Raw genomic sequence first — 22,417 nt, 5'->3', positions numbered from 1 at the left:
GTTTTGCATGTGTGCTCAAAGCAGGATAACTCAGGAATATTTTAATTTTTGCTGAGCAGTGCTTGCACAATGCGCCAAGGCTTTTCCTGCTTCCCACGCTGCCCCACCACTGAATGGTCTGGGGGGGTTACCAGAAGTTTGGATGGGGACACAGCTGGGACAGCTGATCCCCACTGACCCCTGGGATATTCCAGACCATATTCATATTGACCGCTGCTTGTGGCCAGCAATTTATTTGGGATTTTTATCACTTGTTTTCCATGTGCTTGTTATCACTGATGGTTTGTGTTGTCTTCTTTTTTTTTTTTTTTGTAGTTATTAAGCTGTCCCTGATGGTTCTCTCTTCCATCTCACTCAGTGGGGGTTAAACCATGATGCTGTTGTATGCGTATGAGTGTGCACGTAGGTGGTTTCTGAGGAGTAGCTGAGGTTCTATAAATCCACATCATCTCTTGCTTTGATGTGACCTGTGCTTCTCTCCTTGAGATACTCACACACAATTAACAGTTCCTTGTGGTGCCAAGGATGCTGAAAAGTAAATTCCATTGGCATGATTCAAATATGTCACAAAGAAGAGATTTTAATGTATTCTTCACTTATCTACTACCCTTTAGGGTTTACAGTAGCCAGTCTGCATGTATCCCTTTTGCTGTGGAGACCATATCCCTGCAGAGGAACCCAAAGAATTTAATGTTTGGAGTTACCTGCATTGTAAAATTGAGCAAATATTTAGTCCTATGAGCCACAAAGTACAGCAGTAAAAATAAAAAAAAAAAGCTATAGAAAAGGGCTGATTAAGGGCTGGGTGTGATGCCAGATTTATGGATGGCATGGGAATATTTAGCAGCATTGGGATTCTTGACACACAGCAAGGGGAATCTTTATGAAGCATGTAATATCTGTAAAACAGGCTGTGAAAAATTTAACATTAAAAAAGTCAGATGAAAAGAATAAACACAGATTTTGAAATAATCTTGGATCTAGGCTGTATTTTTCTATCAGTATCTTGCATTGGTTTTGACAGTAATTTGCTCTTGTAAAATATCAATGGAATAAAATACTGATGTAGTTGATATAGGTATGGTATTAGTAAGTGCAACATTCACATTTTCAATGCATGAATACCATTTCAAATTGGCATATTTTTGTTGAATTTTGACTGGTTTTGTTAACAGTTCTGTGAAGCACTTATGCAACCAATATTAAATGGATATAATTTCAATTCCTTTATTTTCTGGTATAAACTTTTAGAAATGGAAAAGAATATTTTTGATTCTGCAGCTCTTATTTTTGCATTATCATTTCAGCCTCCCAAAACCAGGTTTTAAGTGCTGCTGCCTAAACATCCTATTATAGGAATTTCTCAGCCTACTTTGTGTAGTTCTAAATGATTACCTAAATTATTATAGAGAGAAAATTATCTTATTAGGAAAATAGGTTTAAGGTTAAAAAAAAAAAAAGCAGCGCATTCCTCCAAAAGTAGAGCAAATGGTGGTGCTTTCCTAATCTCCTTTCTTCTATTTATCCTCAGCTACTGTTTCACTTTAATTCTTAATTCTTAAAGGCTAAAGTAAAAAAAAAGACAAAAAAAAGACATTGATTTAATTGGAATGAGAGTAGCTCCTTTTTGTAAGGTAGTAGTTCTGGGTCAAAATTAAGATTATTTGCTACATGTGTGTTTGTTTATTTTTTATATCCAATGAGGTCTGCTTGTATTATGTACTGCTTCATTCTTACCTTCAATACGTCCTTGAAGTACTGCTGGATTTAAGTGAAAGAAAATGGGTGTGAAGAGTAGATTATAATGTCATCTGTATTAGAGCAAACAAACCCAATGTGAAAAATGCATGGTTGCGGAAATAATTCTTTTTCTCCTCCAGTTTAACAAAAATAATTAAACTGCATTATACATTCCACTTAATAATTTTGCTTAATGTTACAAAATGTATTTAATTTTGAACTAAAGGATAAATGGTCAATGACTCACATACATTAATTCAGGAACATCTGCCTGCTTACAGATAAGAAGCAGGGAAGGAAGGCATCTGTGAAGCTCTTTCTTGAAAAACAATGTTTTCCTGTATTGTGAAAAAAAAATGCAGCAGCAGTAGTTGATTAGTGGATTGCCATTATTTCTCAGATGTCATTATCTGGAGAAATGCTCAGGTGCTTTAAATCCTTGCTGTGTCAATCCTCAGTCTTGAAGTATTTTGGAATTGTTGATTTTTTGGATTGCTGACAGTCTTAACTGAAGTAGTATATGAAATTCTCTCATGGTGAAATTAAAATGACCTCCATATTGTGTTTGACTTTTGTTTTGGTCTGTCTTGTGTTTTGGGATGGGATTTTTTTTTTATTTTTTTACTGTAAAAGCCAATTTATTCTGAGTTCTTCTGAGGTAAGAAAAAAAAAAAAAAAGCAAAGGAAACAAAGACAAATGTGTGCAATCCCGGAAAGGAATGTTGTATATTGTGAGCTTAAGAAAAAAAAAGTTGTGGTTCAGCTCTTTTTTTTTTTTTTTTTTTTTGTTTAAACATAAACTACAGCCCATTTTTTGCCTCTTTTAAGGGATTGTTGAACACTGGTGTGGTGGGAGGGAATGTAATTATTGTACACTGAGGCTAAGTCGGTTTCACCCAAAGTGATTTACTTCGCACAAATGTAATGCATGATGAATGCATGGTGAATGTATAATCCTTTCCTTTGCAGTACTTGTTATCAGACATAGCCAAGGCCAAAATTTTATTTTCACATACAATGTATTTTATTCTAATTACAGTAAATTAATTTGACCAGAAAAAGAGAGATAACAGTGCAGGGAGAATGTGAATGATAGTCTGCAAACATGCAGAGAGACAAAATGGAATTACTTTGGAATTTTTTTAACAATTGTCCTTTTTAATAGCTGGGTGGGGTGGCGACTGAGACTGGATTTTCAATTACTCTTCAGGTCATTAATGTTGATTACATTCTTCTTCTAACCATAACTCTTTATTTAATGAAAATGTATGCTACCCACTAAGCAGGCATGTAGTTAGGGAACAATACAGCAGGATTTGATTGCCCTATTAACAATAATCATTGTGAGACTTTGGGAGTAATAATTAAATGACTTCTTGCACTCTTGTTCTACTTTTTGGTAGTGTTCATTCAGCATGTACTACAGTGATATCTCTAATGAAATTTAAACTTGCCAGAAAGCATTAGCTAGAGATAGACAGGTACTGAAATACCAGACCTAAAAGGGCTCCAGCAACTGTCATTAAAATACCTGTGGACCAGGTAACTTAATTTGAATAAAACAAGGTGGCATCTCAGAAAGAGATAATTAAATAATTTGCAATGACTGACAGTGTTCATGTGGAGGAGATTGGGGGTTGGAGAGGGAAAAGAAATGATGTTAGTTTATCTTTCTCCTGCTCACAATTCAGAATCATTGCCAGCCTTGTGGACAAAGCGCAAGGCTGGTGGCACAGAGCTGGAACTGACCCAGCCAGAGGAAATGGTGGGACTGCTAAAAGGTTCCCTTTTATGGGGCTCAGTCTTGCTTACAAACAGGTCAGCTGTCAAACCCTCACTTGACGGATGCAGCTCCTGCTCCCAAAAAAAACTCGCTCTTGTGCGTTCTGAATTGACCAGTGGAAATTGTTTTGCTGACACAAAAAATAAACTGTCAAGGAAGACATTTAACTCAGTCCTCTATGAAGAATTAGAGTTAGGGAAAGTAGCTGCTGCTGTGCCTTGTGCCTTCAACACTTTTTTGAGCCAGAATAGAGAACTGTGTTTCAATTATCTGGTTGCAAGTTTGCACAGATTTTCTCCTCGCTCAGCTAATTCTCTGAGCTTTGTTATACACATTCAAGGTAAAGAATACACTTAGTAACGTGCTGGGAGGGGGTTTACTACTGAATGATGTCAGCCACAGAAACACAGTGTGCTCTGAGCATCCACCATGGGCACTCATTGTCTGCGCTGTGGTGTCTGAGGTCAGCTGCATGCTTGCCCATGAAACCCAAGGTAATTCTTTTCCAAAACACGCTTCAGTCAGATGTTGCTTGATGTCATAAATATTTGATTGCATGAGTCCAACAACTGAGAATCTGTCAGTGAGTGGGTGAGAGTTCCTGCTCCATTCCAGTGTGAAGTTAAACTTTACTGTGCTTTGCTGAAATTAATCTCTCAAACGCCAGGCTGAGGCTCTCAGGGGCCTCTCACAGGACCAATAACCACACTATGGCTTGGAGGCTGTAGCTAAGGGATGGAAGTCTGTGAAGAGGCAGCTTCCTAGAACTTCACTGGCATAACTGCTGATCAGTAAACCTGGTGCAATTCAGCTGAGATCAAAGTATAAGTAATTTGCAGCTCTAGCTGAAGGCAAACATTCCCACTTAGAGCTGAAGGATGGTTTAACAAGGTGTTCTTTTTTTATATTCCACTAGTTGCTAACTATCTCAGAGCCTGAAGTTTGTGCTTTGTTTGTTGTCAGTCCATCAACTGCTCATGTTGCAGAAAGGAGGAAATGTAGCCTTGTCATCTAAAGTAAATTAATTTTCATCTCATGCATAATCATGTTTTCATTATACTTGAAGCACACATTTAACATATTTTTCTATTTTTCTATAAATAAATATATAAAGACAATATAAGAGAAACATAAGAATATAATAGTATGAGGGTATAAAATATATCATTCTTACACTTCAAAGACCTTTCTGGATCATCTCTTTAAACTGCTGTGGTTAGGAATAATGCCAGAGTTAGAACAGAGGGAAGACTGTAAAAAGTCAAAAGGTAGTCAATATGTCCTAGAAGGTAGTAAAAATGTATATATATTCTTGATATCTTTACAATATATGCCAACTGTCTAAGTAAAATTCCCTACACATGTAGAGAGTCTCCAATACAACTCTGTATTTAGTGTAAATATAGAAGCAAAAGTAGATGTTTATAGGATTAAGAAGATTATATCCAGCTCTGCACTGAGCCTTGCTCTAAAAGTTCTTCAGCAGGAAGAAGTGGCCAAAGCTCTTATCCCTGACCTCTGGTGCTGTGCAGCACTCACAGTAACCATCAGGCAAATTGAATGTATGCTGTACCATTATTCCAAGAAAGAATCTTTCTGGCTTTGAATTGTTTAAATATTTCTGGACCCCAGTAATGTTCATTTCGGTAACTGACACCTCATCTCCTTATTATTCTTGGGATCTTTTAAGAGAGGAATAAGACTGACTTTAGTAGTTGTTAGTTAACTGATTGCTGTTTGGGCAAGTAGTAGAAAACAAGCTTTATTTTTTGTGGTCTTTTCATGTTGTATCACAGAAAATTTGAGGAGAAAACTTACTACTAAGCAGATACAGTCTTGTAGGCAGTATAAACCACATCAGCATTGGAAGGCAGCATAACAGGAAGTGTTAAGAATATCAATCACAGAAAGTGTTTCTTTATATCCTATAAATTCACACACCACAGGCTGACTGACATACAATGTCAAAGTCAACTTTAATAGACACAGTATTTCACTCTGGATGCTCAAACCAAACCTGATGTTTTCTTCTATTTGCGAAGCACCATAATTTCAGGTCAAAGAGAAAGGGTTTTACTTTAGAGCATTTATCATGTCCAGGAAATGCACTGATGACTCCTGTGGAGTGGCTGTGGTCACAGAGTAGCAGCTGCAATGCTGCAGTTCTGTCTGTAAGCCAGGCTTTGACCACTTCAATAAAATTCTGGTTTCTTGGTTAGAGTGGCAGAGAGTGTGTCCCCTACTAGGTAAAAAAAAAAAAAAAAATTAAAAAACCAGTAATTTCTAGATGATGATGATGATTTTGCATTTTTGGGTTTTTTTTTGTAAGTGTGGGTCTAAAAGACTTTTTCCTAAACATTCTTAACATAGACTCAGAACTACATAAGTAGTCTTGTGTTTTTTTACACATTTTTATCATTCTTCGTATCTGGTGAAGACTTGTCAAGAATTATTTAATCTGTTCAAGTGTAGCATTGGATACTTATTTACAAAGTGTATCCACTGCACTTGAAAAGCCTTTCTCTTACTTGTTCATGTGGTTGGTCTTTATTTTCTCCCACTTCAGGGAACTCTACACGTTAATCTAAAATTTTATAGGGAAAAAAAACGTGTCCAGGCATTTTTCACCTGCTGCCCCACAGAGCTCGCAGAGTTTGAAAAGGCACATTTTCAATCTGACCTTGGCAACCTTTCCTAGCTCTCACTTAAGTGGTTCTTCATCTTCCATCTGTCTTGTTAGACAGAGACGCCTTTGTCGAGCACAGGAAACTAACCTGTATGATTTCTTTTAGATGCCTGCCTTGATTACCCTATCTATTAGCAACCTATATTGCTTACTACAGAGAATTTCCTGAATACCTGAGGAAGATATCAAATAACTGAATCTAAATAGTTTTCCACAGAAGAACTCTGATTTTAGGGAAACTAAAATCTGTTTTAGTCATACAACATTAAAACTCTTGTTGGACATGTAAAGGATTGTTTAGTACACGTCTTCTACTGGATTTAAGTTGGGTTGCTTTTGGAATCGGATTTGAAAGGGAAATAAAATCTTCAAGACAGTTTTAGAAGTTCCTCATGAAATTAAAAACAAAAATATAGTTTGTCTGATAATTTTTCAATATAAAGGCTTTGATTTTAATTCTTGATAGCTCCCAGAATTTCTAAGGCATAAAAAGAGAATTCAAAGAGCTTGGCAAGTTGGGGGCTTAGGGTTATAATTACATTGATAGTAATATGATTAAAAATCGGAGGCTTGGGAGAATCAGTGATTCCATGTCACAAGTTAAGGCAATTGAGAAAGTATGATAGCTCTTGTAGTTCAGTTTTGTGAAGGAAACATGTTAATTCCATTTACTTATCTGACTTAGAAACTCTCCAGACTGAGTGGGAGGGAAGAAGGCAAACACCACTTCTGCCAATAAAATATAAAAATGTGGAAAAGGGGACAGAGAGTTTTTATATGATTAAGAAGTAAAGAGCAAGCAGGTGACTTTAGGGTGTTTTTCTTTTATGTTTTGCAATCTTACAGCTTACATTATTTCTTAGGATTTCTTTGACACAGAGTGGTGATTATTGCTGTCTTACAGAAGTGTGAAAATTCTCTATATTCTTAAGCTTTGGAGTGTCTCTAATTTATGTTGTTTATTTTGGTTTGTATTTCTAACATCTCCTGAGACTTAACCACCTTGCATTCCTGTTTATATAACATATTAAAAGGCATATAACCATACTGAAATACTTTTCTGTTGGCACTTTTTCCCTCAAATTTTTTCCACTCATACTGCCATTGAAAGAAGGGATTTGAAGTTGTCCAGGCTAACTCAGAGTAGTTCATTTCTTCTGGAAATCAAGAATAACTATGTATATCATAATGCACATCCAGCTAATTGTTCTCCCTGAATAACTTCAGTCTCCCCATATTTTTATGGCATCAAGTTAAGCAGCTTCCTACAACTACTCAAACAGATGAGTGATAGTTACAATCATCTAAAAAAAAAAACAAATTAGAACCTCCAGTAGGTGATGAAGGTTCTGGAAAACTGTTCCAATAAATGTCAGTTTTTAGCAAAGCAGTGGGACCCAAAACTGGTTATTTTCAATTTCTTCATTTCAGTGTTTTATATGAGAAAACTTTAATTTTCATATCAGTGTAGGTTGTTTTTAATTTCATAAAATTCAATTTTGTTTTCATTATTAACATTTTAAAGACTAATGATAATAATAATAAATCAGAATATTGCTTAGAATCCAGCTTTTAGAATTTGCCATATTGAGATATTTGAAAATTTTAAAGAAAATGAAAAAACTTTTGTAAAACAGATTATTTTTCCTAACAAAATCTCCATATAAGTACTTATTTGATAGAAAGAAAGAATTCTACCATGGACCCAAGTACTAGTGAATCAGAATCATAATCAATTTCTTACACCCTTGTTCTCTCTGGGCCCAGTCCATGTGTTATTCATTAATGATAACATGTTTCTTACAACTTATTCAGCTGTTTCTTTTTGTGGGCATGTTTGTTCATGTACAGCTGTTTATATTTTCAAATGTCTTTATTTACACCTGAAAAAACATGTTTGTGGAAAGCATTCCATTTCCTAAGCACTAGACTGGTGTTTTTTTTCTCTTGAATTTATGCTTATGCGGTCTATTGGGTACAGGCTATCCACTTGAGATACATAGTAATGGATGCTGATAAATTCCTGAGGAACCAGAGAGCACTGGGCCTGTTTTCCTTAAATAAAATGTAAATCTTCACCAAGATGGCTTGAAATGTTTACTCTCTTACACATCTACAAAGGTTTTGGATGCTTTGCTAAACGGAAAACGTTTCGTACTCGCTGTGTCTCCACAGACATCACAGCCTGTGCTTTTTGAAATGATCCCTGCTGCCTTTAACAGCATTAAGATTTGATGGAGCTAAACCAAGATCCAGGGTTGTGAGAACACCTGGATCTACTGCATGTCTTAGTTACATCCTGACACACCTCCAGGTCTTCTTCTGTTATATCTTAATCCTCCCCCAAGCCCAAGTTTCTGGTGGAAATGTATAGGGGGATAGAATATAAGAAAATAAAGATAGTGTAGAGAGTGATCTTAGCCTTAAGGAGTTGCAGCTGGGCCAATTATCAAAGATTGGGAACAGGCCTGACTTTACCAGGCCACAGCTGTAACCAGTGAGAAGAAGAGTGCTATAAAAGAGTGGGGTGGCTGGGTGAGAAGGGAACTGGAGTCAGTGGCTGCTTTGTGAAGGAGAAAGAGTCAGTGCTCTGAGGAGATGCCCATGGGAAACACCAAGAAGGTATGGAACTTTTGTGATAAGGAGACAACAGCATGGAACCCCTGCAATAAGATGACAACAGAAATGCAGTTGGGATTTGTCAGGTTTGAGACTACATTGCTTATTCCAAACAAAATGGGACACCAGGGCTGTGAATTGTGTCTGTTCTGAAGTCTGAACACACACAGAGGCATTTTGCCATACTTCACCATTGAGATAATTCTGAAGTATGCTGTTGTACCCACTAGAAATCTTTTATTCTCCTCTTGAGTGTAGTCCTGGTTTGTATTAAGTATCTTTAAAAGAAATCCATCTGAAGGCTTATGGTCAGTGAGATTGATGCATTCAAAAATTTAAAGAGAGGCTTTTGAATGCCAAAAACTTTCTATATGTCAGAAATAACCTGGCATTAAAGCGAAATAAATCTGTCGAGGCTGGGCTTTCCAAAGAAAGAACCAAAGGTGAAATAGAACAGAAATAAAGAGGTTTGAAAATACATTTTCCCTCTACCCTCTGTCTCTTGTCAGCAGATATTCTTCTTAAGGTTTCTCCTCAGCCTGGCAACCACATATTTATGAGAACAGGAGGAAAGTGCACTCAGCACTCCCCAAGTTCTCAGGAAACGCTGCTTTTCTGTTTTCCAACCTTGTTCAGTGTTTCTGGCCACATGGTTCTTCCTGTATTTTCTTTTCTTTTCCAGGTTATAATTGCTAGCTAAATTCACATTGCAGTGGTGGTTTATTTTTTGTTTTTTTGTTTGTTTGTTTGTTTTTCTGTTGTCTTTTTTTGTTGTTGTTGTTTTTGGTGGTTGGGTTGGTTTTTTTGTTTTGGTTTAAAACTCACCCTTTCCTTTGTTAGTATATATTGTGTAATTTAAGGCTGGCTGGAATTTCAGGTCATAAAAAAGCAGTATTTTGATGGAGTCACAAAAAGATGCAGTCTAGGAATTTTTGGTTTGTTTGAGTATTTTTCGGGGGGATGGTGAGGGATTTAATGACGGTTTTGTCCCAAGCCAAGAAATTTCACAACAAGGAAGTCATCCCTTTTTCTCTTTTCTTAACAGAGCTTATGGGCTGAGTTTACTGTTTCTTCTAAAGTCCTCAAGCTGTTTAGCACTGTGCTGTCCTATAGCTCAGAGGTGATGGTGATACTGTGCTGCTGTCAAAATAATGGTGACACTGCAGATGAGTGAATACATGGTGGATGTCGCACATATTTTCTCTCCTAGCCAAGCATTGGAGCCAGAAGAAAGAGAATAATGTGTGTATAACCCTTAGGGAATCTCTCTGGTCACTCTTCTCCTCACTTTATATTTTCATTATCATTTACATTTCTAAAAATGGAGCTTTGTTAAAGACTTTCGGCTTTTATCAGTGGGCTGGCAAAACATGGTTCCCCTGAGGGATAATGCATGTGAAAAAAGGAATTATGTGAAACACTGTAATAATACTGTTGTGATGGTATCTTGCAAGATGAGGGAGACTGAGGAGATATGTACTACAGAGGATATTTAAGAGTTGGAGTCCAATATCTTTCCCCACTTTGGCTCCAGAGCAACTCGTCTGTGAGTAATTCTATTGCCACTTAAGCAAGAAAAGGTGGATTTGTAGTTAGGGTGGCCAAGGAATTTGGACTCCATTCTTGCCTTAGCCACATTTTTCCTGTAAAACCTTGGAAATATTATTTGATCAGCCCCACAGGTAGAAAAGTTATTGTTATGTTAATGTTATGGTGTCTCAAACAAGGTTTTATGCTAAAACCTTGGCACAGGTAAATCCCTGTTAGATATGATCTATGTTTATGCCTTTTTAAATAAAATCCCACGTTTTTCTCATGCTCTGGGTCTTGAACTTCACTTTGCCATGGGTCCCTCAGTATGCCCCAGATGAAACCACATATTGAGATTACTTACCTGCTGCAGCCTGTCATGTTACCAACAAACACCAGTCTGTTCTTTTCACACTCTGGACTGTAAAAACCTCACCAATTTGTATGCAAAAGGCAGTGTTTTGGGACCGGTCTGCAGCTCCTCAGCTTCAGTCTCTCCATGAGCAAGATACAGAGTCTGATTTATAAATACTGGCAGAGGTTGATGCCTGGTAGGACCTCAGTAATCCAGCAGTGGTTGGATAAAACTTGTTATTAACTCAGAGGTCCTGTAATACTTCTCTTTAGAAGTATAAATAGCTTCAAATAGTACCTCCCCAGGTTAATGACTTTGCTGCAAATCAGTGCCACATCCACCCACTGCAGGAGTAGCACTATGAAATAAACATAATGACAATCAAATCTAATGTATGCTGGGAAAGGTGACCTATGCATAAGTTTTTAATTCTAATTCTCTTGCTTGAGCTTGTGGTATTTATTTGTTGCCAGTGATGCTAGGGGTGCAGTGAAACAAAATGAAATCTGGTTCTAATAGATCTTCAGATTCCCATTAGGGTAAGATTTGAATCATAAAACAAAGAAAGAAAAGAAAAATGTATAAAATTATATATTTTGTTTCCCCCCTGTGGATGAGGTTTACAGCAAGAAAGCAAATGTTAACTTATAATAAGTAGCCAGCCATCCACTGGATATCACCTTTCCAACTGAAGGGGAAATAGCATTCTTTTTCATTAAAACCACTTCTTTTATTTGTGTTAAACATATGCACTCACTCAGTAGATTCTCTGCAGCAGACCATAAATTAAATATGAAATCATATTTTAAAATCCATACACAATGCACACAGACTATAAAAACTTTGTGCAACTGCTGCTGAGCTTTTTTATTCACTGTAATATCTACTGCAATGAAACCAAAATCCTCAGTATACTTTTTCTTCAGAAGTAAATAAGATGTGATTTTGGGATTTTGCTTATACTTGTTTGTGGAGTTCTTTTCCCTCACTTTTCCGTTCCTCAGTCCAGGAAGTTGCTTTGTTTTTTTCTAAAATGCAGTTTACTAGTGCACCTTTACCATAAGGTAATTAAAAGCTTAAAGATTTAAATTAAAAGCCTAAAGCAGGAAGATTTATCCAATTATTTGGACATGGCACCAGAGGTTCAGGTGACATTTTTGTCTGTTTTGTAAACATTTCTACTGGCTCTTCTCTGGTTTTGGTGTGTGTCCTCAATCACATTGGAGGTGACAGTCTAGTGGAGATCTTATTCACCACATAGCAACAAAAAGTGGTGCGAAGTCCTCGATCCCAAATGCAATAAATCCAAAGAAAGGTGCTGATTTTAAATGAGTCTGCAAAATTATGTGCTTATTTTAGCTTAAGAAATGGCAAAGGCTCCATCTATTCCAAGATCAGGTTGTCTTTGTCCACAATTTTGGAGCTGCTTTAAAGCATTTATTGTCAAAGCAGAGCATTCAGTGTCGTGTAGATTCCTTTTATTCTTTGCTAAGTAGCTGCAGACTTCTGGCTTCACCAAGACCTGTTGTTGCAGAAGCTGGCATGTCCCAGCTTTCATTTCATGAACATCTGGGGTGAAGGTCATTCATGGAAAAAGGTAAAAAAATAAATCTTTATTAATACACTAGCTGGTCTCCACCTTTGCAAATACTGAATATAAGTGGTTTACACATGAATATTCCAAAATTGTAGCTGTCATCAAATTTTACAAATATTTTGGAAGGAGTGACATAATTTTGTCAGTATTTTGGCATTAAAGTCTGTCTCTCCTCTCTTCTGGGGAGAAACCCTCTTTTCCTCTTTTTTCACAGCTCATTGTGCAGTTACTAAAGGAGTAGAAATGGTCACTGTTGAGTATCATTTTCTTGAAGTAATTATTTCCTTTCCTGAGCCATGCCAAGTTATTTTCAGTGTCACTAAAACTATTTACAGTGATTTTATAGACTTAAAGGTCTGATGTTATTTACAAAAAAAACTGCTACTGTCTTTTCTAGAATCTGTCTTTTAGTTGATTCACATTTGTCATGAACTAGTGCAAACTGAAAATTTTAATGATGGTAATAGGATTGGGGCAGGGAAAAGTATTTCAAAATGTTTTGGTTTGGGAATGTTTTTCTTGTTCCAAGTAGGTGTTGAAAGATATCTAGCTTTCTACAGTAAAATAGTTTTATGTTAAATATTATGTGATTATGTTACCTAATTAACTTCTTCTGCATCTGTTTCAAAAGGGAGCAATTGCAGAAAGGGACTCGAGCAATAATCTCAGGGATCCAAGGGAAATTATTTATTTATAAGGCCAGACACCGTGTCTCACCATCTGGCATTTAACCACTAAGTGCAGTCAAGACTGAACTGTGTTCAAAGGAATTTTACATAGTGAGATGACTAAAAGACAGGGACAATCTGCAGTACAAGGGCTGAGCACAGACCAGAGGGAACTTTCCCTGTTGAGAGGCAGAGTGGGTAGGAGGGCATTCGTGGTTCCTGTCATAGAGAGTTTAGTTGGTTATTTTTGCCGCTTTTATCCATAGAGTTCCTCCAAGAAAGTTGAGCAAAAAAAGTTGCATCTAAAATCACATGGGAAGTTTGGTTGCAGACCCCAGAAACTGCAGGAGAGGGAAGGAACTCTATTTATTAACATTTCTTCTTGAGCAGACTCAACAGCTGCAGGAAGAGCTGTGGTGCTGTTCTCCAAGTGAGTTAATACCAATTCCATTTCCACAGGGCCAATTTCCAAGCAGCATATATGCTCCTTGGATCCCCTTAAAAATTAAGAGTCCTAATTATTATCTTCTCAGTTCCTGAGATTTTTTCTTCCACCTGCAGTAAAATATTTTTTTTCCTTCCCTTTCTTTATGGACAGCCCATACTGTGATAGGCAGTGGTACCTTTCTCCATTTAGATTGTAGAAAAAATAAAATGGACCAGATCAAGTATAAACAAGATATGAAGTGAAAGAAATAAGTAACATCCAAGCAGGATGTGTACTACTGCGTGTTACACAAAGACAAGGTCTGAATGGAAAAAAATTTCATTTCATTGGAATTTAAGAAGATGTCAGAGAAATTAATTCAAGTGCCAAGCAGAGGAATAAATATTTTCAAAGGCTAGGAGTCTCAATATGCCAAATATAGAGTTATATTAGGTTGCTTATCCTTTATTGTTTGTTTCTTCTCTAGAGCAGGGTTCTTTTGTGAAGATATAGCCTTTCAACTGCAATTCACATTGAAGGAAAACAGTATGAGGCTGCAGGAGAAAGGTAACCATACAATGAATTGAAAAATGACTGGTAAGTTCCTTTTAGTCAAATGTTGATCTATTATTGATTGTGACAGTTTAGAGTCATAAGGTTTGGCCTTATATTAGGAGTTTTTAGCAGGAATCTAACATGCTGTCAGCTGTTAGTTGAATAGTGCATGTTTTCAATTCTAAATAATACTAAGAGATTTGTTGCTGGAATAAGCCTTTTTAAATTTAGAAAAATATCTGCATAGCTACTTAGATGTCTTTTTTACTCTACTATTGTGGTGCTTGAATTGTGACAGTCATCATGTGTTAGCAAACTCTGAATATGAAACTAGAGAAAAAGAGAAACAGACCAGTCACATTATTGTGTCATATCTAGGAGGTTCAGCAAGAATACAGCATGAATCACTTACACAAACAGTGTGGACTTTGTTATTCATAAAGCTCTTCCAGCTCCAAATTATGATTGGTAACAAAAAGCTAGAGATCTGCCAGAGACCAACTGTGTTCTCTCTGCCTTAACTTTTCATATTGCAACCTCTTTTGTTCACTCAAAGTTTTCTGTGTTGAAATAAGTATTTAGAACTTTATACGCAGAAATATTTATGTAAAGGCTAAGTTATACCTGTATCTCATCAAAAATCAGAAGCTCCTGCAACAGAATAAATGACAATCATTATGAACAGGGTGACAGGAAATAATGTGTTCCTTTTTCTAGGAATGGGTGAGCAGGTTGAAAAAACAGTAACAATGGCAGCTTGTATGGGGCCTGGTGCTACTGGGAAGCTCTAGAAATCAGACCTTGAGTCTAGACCTGAAAAAAAATCATATCTGCATGTGGCAAACTACTCATTTGTACAAGTTTGTTTCTGGTAGTGCTGTTGAAGAGATTTCCACATGTGAGGTAAAAATAATAGAAGAGTTTAAGTCTGAGCTGCCTTTTTAACAGCAGGCCATAAGAAACCATCTGCCGTACATATGAAAGGGGTAAATCAGTCCTGTGAATCTCAGGAGTACAACTGTGTATTCACAAGCATCCATTAGTATTTTATCTATCAGATAGTTCTATCTGGATAGATCTGGAGCACTTTTGTAACAATTGTTATCAGAACTAGTTTGGGAATGTCAGTGGATGTGTCTGGAGGTTGGGATGGTTTCCATGAGCACAGATACAGGCTGTGGGAGATGCTGTCAGGGGGCTGGGGTACCAATGTTTTAGCAGTGAGTGCTGGATGCCCACCACTCACTCTGCAAGGGAGACCTTCCCTCAAGAGAAAATCCAGTCAAGGAAGTCTCTGAACCCTGATCTTGATGATAAAAGCTCTGGTAAAGTGACCTCATTCAATGGTTCCAGCCAAGATTCCTTCTCTGGGGTCTGCCTGTTCTTAGCTCAGTTGTTCCAGATGAGAGCATTGCAAGGGCAGTAGATGTTTGTCCTGGAGCTGATTTCCAGTGAGTTCAGGCACTAGGCAATCATCATTTTGGCTACTTTGCTCCTTGTCTCTTTTCCTGAGCAGTTGTGAGAGAATTTCCTCTGGTCTCCTTCCTGAGTGATGTCCTGACTGCCATCCACAGTGCCACTGGGAGCTGAGCTCCTGAGGTAGCAAACCCTGATCTGGTACAGTGGGATCGGAGCATCAAAATTAGGGTGCTCCCCAATTAGGGATTCACTGGCCTTGGTATTTGTGGGATGGGTCAGAAATGATTCTGCATCCCTCAGGCTGAGTAGCACAACAGCTTCTCTGTCCAAAGAAGTTAAATCCATTGTTCTTCAAAACAGAGGTGCTGCTGAGGGACAAGTCACTGCTCTGTGCTCTCACCTGAACTATGCCTGAGCTCTGTCCAGGAGAGTGCTGGCTGGTTTGGGCAAGAAGGTACCAATAACTGAGCATCTTCTGGACCAGCTACTGAAGCTGGGAATGGGTAATTCTCTACTTCTTACCTTCCTGCCATGTTTTGGAGCAGGATGAGCACAGTGCAGTGGAGTTGTGCCATGCCTCACACACAGCCCTCCTTTCCAAGCCCTCAGCACCAGTCTGGCTGCTGAAGCAGGCTCTAGCTCTTCTGGCTTTATGCTAACAGGCAGCACTGTTTCCCCTGCTGGGTAATTAAATAAAGCCTGGGGCTGGAGAATAACACAGGATCTGGGCTTTTGCATGCCCTCAATTCTTCACAGCAAGTGTTTGTGAAATAATGGAAAGTATTATGGAGCAATTTGATTTCATGAATTGTTCATACTGATGGCAAAGCATTCCCTAATTGTATAATAAACATCTGTTCTGCTTGATTAAGTACCCTCAGAACAGAACCATTTCAGAGAGTCTTCTTTCACTTGCTTAACCAATACAAACAACTCACTTTTTTAAGTGGTCCCTGCAACGTGTGCTGACCTTCATTTGACAAAACTAAAATGACAGCAAGGAAAACAAATTACTGAAATTAAAAGGTGATTTTTAAACCCTTTAAACTGTCCATTGAGCTCAAGCACAAATTCTCAGTAAGAAGATTTAGAGTCTGCCATGTAGTCTCATGGAAAAAATCTTATGTTCTTGGAGAACTCAGGTTTGATTTGTATGCTTCAGTAGCCATAGCTAAAATGGCAGCAATTCTCTAGCTCTAAATGCTCCAACAGGAGAAAGGGTCAATTCTTTGAGTTTTGAGCTTTCTTCTTTCAAAGAGTGGATCCAGGAGAGGAAGAAAATAAAACCAAAAAACAGAGGAGCAGTTTACAGCATTGAAATGCATCACGGACATCAATGGACTGCAAGGGGAGGAATCTTTTGTGTGGAAGCCTGTAACAGGACAAGTCACTGATGCAGCAGGTTTGGAGTAGTCACTCTTTTATGTGTTTCACCAGCAAAGGCCTAAGTGAAAGCAAAGGGCAGTCAATAACTCATCAGACATGATGTAAAATGAAACTAATGTTCAATCAATTAGGTACCATAACCATTCCATGAAAGTATCAATTGGAAATAAAAGCAGTTTAAGTAATTAAGCAGCCTCTTATAGGCATCTGGGGATGGGAACTGCTCTGTTTTCACAAGTGGTATATTCTAACAAGAATCTCTTGTCAATAGCTGCCAGAGATGCATGGCTTCAGATGCTAAACTGGGTTATTTCCACAAATAGTACCTCTAGCATATTGAGTTCACTGAGATAACACAGTGAAATTTTTGTCATTTTAATTTAAATACATTTCTGCTGTTCCTGAAGGTGCTTTTATACATGCCAACATGTATGAAAAAGACAATGAAGCTAGAAGGTATAGTAAGATTTATTTCATAGAACAAAAATTCTTGGTTTATGCCTTAAGTTCTGTTTGCTATCTGCTTCACCTGTGCAATACCTATGAGAATCAATTAAAGATTTTTTGGCACAGCTGAAGGATGTATGGTCCTATTTATTATTCTTTTATTTTTTTGTGTTGCAGCTGAGTGATTTTAGTTAAGAAGTTCAACTAATTTCCATTGTTTTTCTTTCCTCTTTTTCTTTGATGGAAAAATCTCTGAGAATCTCTGTAGAACAGAAACTAGAATTTGATCACATTGTTTATTCTGTCTCTTGGACAACATTTGTAGCAAAATGTTGTTTTCATTTACTATGACATAAGTGTGTGTTAACAAATCTTCATTATTATTTCTGTGTATTAGGAAACAATTTGTTGTTAAAAGAATAGGATCAGTGGATGAAATGCATCATTTAAGGTTATTACAGCTTGTTGAAAATATTCTGTTCAAGTGGGCTGCAGAAAAATGAGTGTTTACAAAGTCAGGGGATTTTTTACTTTGTTTTGCTTTTTAGTATTAACTCTTCATGAGTGATTTTTTTTAATTCTAAAAGCACAATGAGAAATCGGAATATTTTTATTTTTTATAGAAATTGTTTCATTTGATTGAGCTGTGACAAGACAGCTGTGATATAGTTACCCTGTCTCCCTTATGTCTTAGGACATAAATTACTTACTGAACTTCAAGTATGAGGTAAAAAAATTGCTTCCTGCCTTAGGAATATCAGTTACTGTCCTCTGATATATGGGTGGTGATTAAGTTGGACTAGTGTACTGAGCAAACTCTGTGAATCCCAAGTCCCCTGAGACAGGAGGCTTTGTTGTTTAAAATGGAAAATCATGTGATGAAATGCAGCTCCTTTGGTAGTGGTGCAAACAACGAGAATTCAGCTGCATCTGCTTAGGCCAGCCAAGTCCACCATGAAAGGAAGGTTGCTGTGCATTAAGAAGGGAAATTGCAAGATAACAATAAAGTTCTGATTTTGCTAGAGCTATACTAGTGTATAGAAGTTATCTTAAATATCCTGTTCACTAAATAGGCCTTGTTTAAGTGTGGGAAAGACTGAGGGGACACCTTCCTACTGGAGAGCATTATTTGAATGCTGCAAGGTGGTTGAGCCATTGCAGGCAGTATCTTTCTTACAGAAAGGAAGAATGAGAATTCAAGTCCAGTTTAGCATTTCAGGAGCACCTGAAATAGTTGGAACGTGGGAGAACTGGGTCCCAGTCTGGGTCCTCAGAGACGAAGGGCAGTAATAATGATTTGGGGTTTTGTCCTTCTGATTGAACACCTGTGTTGTCCATGTGGCAGCATGGGGCATATTGGGATTGTCCTGCATTTTGGAATAGCCAGCTGCTTAGAGAACATTGCTGGGAGGTGAAAGATAAGATTCAGAACCCTGGGAGCAATCAGAGCATCAGACAGTGATCTTCAGCTTGTGAGGTGAATATTTCCCTGGAGAAGTTGTCCAGACAAACTTTGGTCTCCTTCTCTGAGGTGTCTGCTTTTCCTGATGGACTGCATAAGAATCCTATATCCTATAGTATTACAATGCTTGGATAGTTTCCTAAAAGGTCTCCTGTTTCTCAGCCAGAAAAGACATTTTTTGTGTTTTATGCAGTAAGGAAGATTGAATAACTGCAATGAACTTCAAAGGTACTGAAAATCTTGTATTGAAGAGGGTGGAGGGTTTTTTCAGAGAAAACTATCAAAATAAAAGCTTCCTTAGATGTATTTATTACTGCAGAGAAAATGAGCTGTCAAATAGCCAGGGAGTTCTGATAGCAGTGTTTTATTTTTGGGAAGCATCAGAACTGTTATTGCTACCTTTTTTTTTTTTCCCTTTTTCCCTTTGGCTTAAAGAAAATTTCTTGCCCAGTGAACCTCCCCTTCCCAACTATCTTTTCTGAAGCACTGCATGTCCCAGAATGTAGGTTTGGATTATATTTCTGTAAAAGGGGCAAGGTGTGCTGTGTGGGCATATGGCTACTGTTCCATATATAGAATATTACCCTCAGCAGTGTTAGCATTCCAGCTGCAGAGATCACTCATGCATATGCATAGTCCTCCAGGAGCAGAAAAGGCAGGATTATTGCATGTGTCTGAAAGTCTTAATTAACAGACTTCAGCAGGGTGAATGGTAGGTAAAACTTATTACAAGCATCACTGTAGTAGTGTGTCTGTGAAAAGGCAGGTTATGCAGGAGGTGGACTGAATAATTACTGTGGTCTTAAAACTTATGAAAAATGTTATCTGGTATTTATTGGGTAGAGATATATGACATGTATTTTTGTTTTGAGCAAGATGAATACCAAGCTGCACTGGACTTCAACCTGCCTGGAAGCAGAATTTGGGCTTTCTTTTCTTCTTCTGATCCACTTGAATGAATGGAGTCAACAGCAGAGAGTATGAGCTTTTTTTAACAGATGAAGTGCAGGAAGGCATTTAATTAAATTAAAGCTCGGGAAATGTTAAACCTGTGAAAGGAAATACTTTTTCTAGGCTCCATGTAATTTCTTTTTGTTGCTCCTTGAATGCTTTTCAGACATAGGTGTATGACCAAGGTAACCAAGAGACAGATTTGTCATCTGGTTTGCAGCAACCCCAGCAACTGCTGAAGTGCTTGCAAACTCCTCTCTGGAATATTTCCTTGCCAGACTTGTCAGATTCCTGCAGATTTGTATCACAGAAATGGAGCTTTGGAGTGTCCATTCCAGCTCTTACTGTGGAGGTCTGTGGCACCACTCTGCTCCATTCCTTTTGGCCACAAGTCATACTGGGCATCCTCCCCTCCTACTGGGAGAAGAGCAGGGTCAGCAGAGTCTGTGCTAGTCCTCATTTGTTGTCAGACAGGGCAAACCAAGCTGCCAGATGGGCTTTGGGAGGGCGAGCAGAATTTGCCTCTCAGCTACCAAGGGTTGTCAGCCAAAAAGCCACTTGTTGTGTCCCAAAGGTTGCTGTCTCACTGCTGTCAAGAGCAATGCTGTAATCTCATCTATTTGACAAGCTTTAGGGCAAATCATGTGTCCCTGGTTAGGAAGACCAGAGCTGTGTGGACGTTCTGGATGTTTCTTTGCCTTTTTCCTCCAATGGAATGCTTCAATTTGAGCCCCAAACTCTCCTCTTTTGACTTTTTGGTTGGCTACTGATTTTTCTTTACCTCTCACCATCAATCAATATTGTGGCTTTGTGAGGAATTTCCTGCATCCAAACATCTGGTTCTGAAGGCAGGAAAACTTCCCCAGTACAATTCTTACTTATTGATCACATGCATCATCTGACCCCTGATTTTCTGCTATACAGAAAATCAAGGACACGTGAATGTGGCATGAGGGTAAGAATAGTGCATGTGGGACAGTCCATGCCCAAAGATCACTGTGGGATATGTATTTATTGATTCAAAGTAGTCCAAATCATGACTGTTCTGTTATATGCTAGAAGATTTTCCCACCAATTGAAGGTTTTCAACTTTATGCTTGCACTTGAAGTTTTTCCTGCCTGAAATCCATCTATAACTCCCTTTGGACAGTGCAGATTTCCATGGAACCATCCTGGAAAGCCCTGGTGAGGCCAATGAAATAAAATATGCTTCTGCATGCACAACTTATATTCTCTTTTATCTGACTTCATAATGAAATTCACCCTTTTAGTGAAGGAGTCTGAAATGTTTCTCATCATTTGAACATTTTTCCTGTTCTTTTTCTAGTATGCTATTAGAAAACCGTACTTAGCAATGAGCTGTTATTGTCTTATTTCAATGAAATTATGCTCTTCACATGGTACTTCACAGTTGATTACTACATTTATCCAGGCTTCAGTTTTTGAGTAGCCTGTGGATGCACCCAGGAGTTCCAAGTATCATGTATGTATGAGAGCACTAGGTCAAGAAAAATTGCTTTGAAATGCTGTACAAATAATGATCCCAAAAGCTATATTTCACTGGCTTTATCTGTGTATGTGACAACTGTGCTAAAATAACCTGAGAGTGCTCCTCTGAGTGAAGTTACTGCTCTCAACAGTGCTGACAAACAAAACAATTTCTTTCTTTGGTGGCATATACTTCTGTTTTATTGTGTCTCGTTCCTGGAAGCAGCAATGTGTTTGGAGGGCATGACACCTCAATGAGATCCTGTGGTGCATATGACATGGTGACAAATGGCTACTTTGCAGAATAGAATATGATAGAGACTGTGGCAGAGTTCCATGGCCAATTTTGCTTAAAAAAAAATAGACAAAAACCAAAACAAACAAACTCCCCTTTCACTAGAAATGAACAGTAGTATAGTTCTCAGAGAAAAACCTAGAAAGCTTCAGGGGGGCTCTCCATGCTTGAAAGCCACACAAAACCCTTTTCATGCCACCCTGCTTCTTCCCACCCCAGGAGAAAATTTCTCTGTGTCAAACACGCTTCTCTCTGCTGGTGTGCTTGATTTTAGGGGGCACATTGTAAATGTAATGAAGGGGAGCATTCCTGATGAAGTTAGAAAACAAGAGCCTGTGCTGACATTTGTGGAGCATCCTTGCCAATAGGCATATGCAAAGATTTACTGTTTATAGCAGTGGAAAGCTATGATGCTGTGCCTCTGACTCATGGGAGCTATATATTTTGTTCTTTAATGCTCATTAGTGTTGTAGGAGGCTCAGATTTTAAAAGGGGTTGCCTAGGTAGGTTGTCACTTGGTGCTGAACATAACCGGTGCAGTGAATCTTTCTGACAGCTCACAATCATAATTATTTTCAGAATATCAACAGAAGAGCTGTAATGCATGGTTTATAGCTTTTAGCTGGTGGTTTGTGCAGTGGTGGGCTTTGTTTTGCAGATATATCTACCACACCAAAGCAATTTTCTATTCTTTCACCTTCTGTGGCATTTTCCCTCGAAAATCTGTTCCTATTACACACTGCCAAAGCTATGGGATCTGTTAAGAATGCATGGCTGTAGCTGAAATCTGCAATTTGGTGGCAACATTTGCAATTATAAATTTCATAGCTGCAGCATCTCTCTATAGAAACCAAAAGTTTAATTACAGGAAAGCAATGCTAATTAGGGAAGGAAATACTGTGGCATTACAGTAAATAAATGTAACAGGGAAAAGTTATTCACTGTGCTGGCTGCTACCAAGTGCTCATGAAGGTTTCCATTTCCCCTGGGTGGTCTGTGATGGGATCTG

The sequence above is a fragment of the Molothrus ater genome, chromosome 2 (assembly GCF_012460135.2).
Source record: "Molothrus ater isolate BHLD 08-10-18 breed brown headed cowbird chromosome 2, BPBGC_Mater_1.1, whole genome shotgun sequence".
In the NCBI taxonomy this organism is placed as follows: domain Eukaryota; kingdom Metazoa; phylum Chordata; class Aves; order Passeriformes; family Icteridae; genus Molothrus; species Molothrus ater.
Note: the sequence above shows the minus strand (reverse complement) of the source record.